This window comes from Trachypithecus francoisi, unplaced genomic scaffold (assembly GCF_009764315.1).
Source record: "Trachypithecus francoisi isolate TF-2019V2 unplaced genomic scaffold, Tfra_2.0 Lachesis_group8, whole genome shotgun sequence".
Lineage (NCBI taxonomy): Eukaryota > Metazoa > Chordata > Mammalia > Primates > Cercopithecidae > Trachypithecus > Trachypithecus francoisi.
This window is the reverse complement of record NW_022681473.1, coordinates 51,344,412-51,346,655: the sequence shown is the minus strand read 5'-3', so window position 1 is coordinate 51,346,655 and position 2,244 is coordinate 51,344,412.

The window sequence follows — 2,244 nt, the reverse complement described above, 5'->3', positions numbered from 1 at the left end:
TGAAAATAAAATGTTCTGGAGAACTCAGGCCCTGAGAGGTATCGGGCTGGCACACCTATGCTGAACAGTCAGAACATTCTTACCCTGGTGTGGGTAGGTAATGAGAATCATAATTTGGTAAGCCTGGAAACAGAACCAAGGAAAGCTCAAGGACTGAATGATGCTTATGCCCAGGGGACCCAGGATGGGCTAAGTCTATTGGCCAACGCGTCACCTCCCATAAACAGTGTATCAGATGTATTAGTCTCTAGGGCTGCCATAACAATGTAAAACACTGGGTGCCTTAAACAGCAGCAGAAGTTTATTGCCTAAGAGTTTTGAATGCTGAAGACCTAGATCAAGGTGTCCCAGGGGCTGGTTCCTTCTTAGGGCTGTGAGGGAGAATCTGTTTCATGCCCCTCTCTTAGCTTCTGGTGGTTTGCTGGCAATCTTTGGCTTGTAGACCCATCACCCTGATGTCTGCCTTCATGTTTACATGGTATTCTCACTGTCTGCATGGTTCTTCACAAGGCATTATTTTTACAAGGACACCAATCATATGGGATTGGAGCCCACCTTCCTCCAGTATGACTTCATCTTAACTAAATATATCTGCAATGACTATTTCCAAATAAGGTCACATTCAAAAATACTGGGGGTTAGGACTTCAACATATCTTTTCTGGGTACACAATTCTGAAGTTGGTTTCTGTGACTCTCCCTTTTCTAAACTTATCTGTGGCTGATTGTTCCCTGCTGATTAATGTTTATCTGCTTTAGATCAGGTTTTCTGATTCTCAGCACTATTGACATTTTGGACCAGATAATTCTTTGTTGTTGGCAAGCTGTCCTTTGCACTGTAGGATGTGGAGCAGTATCACTAGCCTGTACCCACTAGATGCCAGTAGCACTCCACCCCTTGAGCTGTGACAATCAAAAGTGTCTTCAGACATTTTGAAATTTCCCCCGGATGGTAAATTCATCAGTGTAGAGAACCACAGCTTTAGATGCAACCATACATTGACATGAGCTCCAGCTGAACCCTGGGATCAGGGACCCATTCTGCTCCTGGAGACTTTGCATTCCTCTGATCTCCTATATACATCTATTTCCAGTTTCACTCCCAGAAGGTAATCTTACATGCCTCCCAGGAGCTCCTAAGACCCTGTGCTCCCCAAAGACTGATCTTGCAGTTGCCCCTGAGCTCCTCTTGCACTCTAACAGGACTGTGACCAGCCTGAGGGCAGATGCAGCATCTGACCCACTTCTCTATCACTCTCTCTCCCTGCCTGGGGCCTGGCACCCCACCCTTGACCCAGTATATTTTTCAAATGAAAGAATCCTAGTGTCTTCTCATTCTGATGGTTTCCTATTTGTTACCAACGTATCTCTTTTTTAAATAGGAAAACGACTTGATTGAGATATAATTCATATACAATTTCCCGTGTACAGTATACAGTTCAATACTTTTGGTATATTCAGAGTTCTGCATTCATTGCCACAATTTTAGAACAACTTCATTACTCCCAAAAGAACCACCATACCTATTCTCAGTCACTCTCCATTCTGCCCAATGGTGCCTAACTGAGCAACTATGAACTTACTTTCTGTCTCTATACATTTGCCTATTCTGGATCTTTCATAGAAATAAAATTGCATGTTATGTGTGATTGACTTCTTAGCATGGCTTTTTTTTTTTTTTTTCAAATTTCCTCCATGTTGTAGCAGGTATCCATCATTTGTTTCTTTTTATTTCCAGATAATATTTTAGTTTATGGATAAAACACATTGTATTTATCTAATAGTTGGTGGAAATTTGTGTTGTTTCCACTATTTGGCTATATAAATATTAGTTTTTGAATATGAATGTTCATATGCTATGAATATTTGTATAAGTTCTTGTGTACCCCCAAACTGGGTGATACAGTAACTCCTGTTTAACCTTTTGAAGAACTGCCAAACTGTTTTCCAAAGCGGCGGCGCCATTTAACATTCCCACCAGCAGGGTACGTGGGTTCCAATTTCTCTGCATCCTCACTATCACTTGTAGTGTCTGTCTTTTTGATTATGGCCATCCTACAGGGAATGAGGTGGTATCTCATTGTGGTTTTGATTCACATTTCTTTGATGGCTAAGGATGGTATGCGTCTTTTTACGTGCTTATTGGGCCATTTGTATACTTATTTGGAAAAATGACTATTCAGCTCCTTTGCCTATTTTTAATTGAGTTGTCTTTTTATCATTGGGCTATCTGAACTCTTTATAG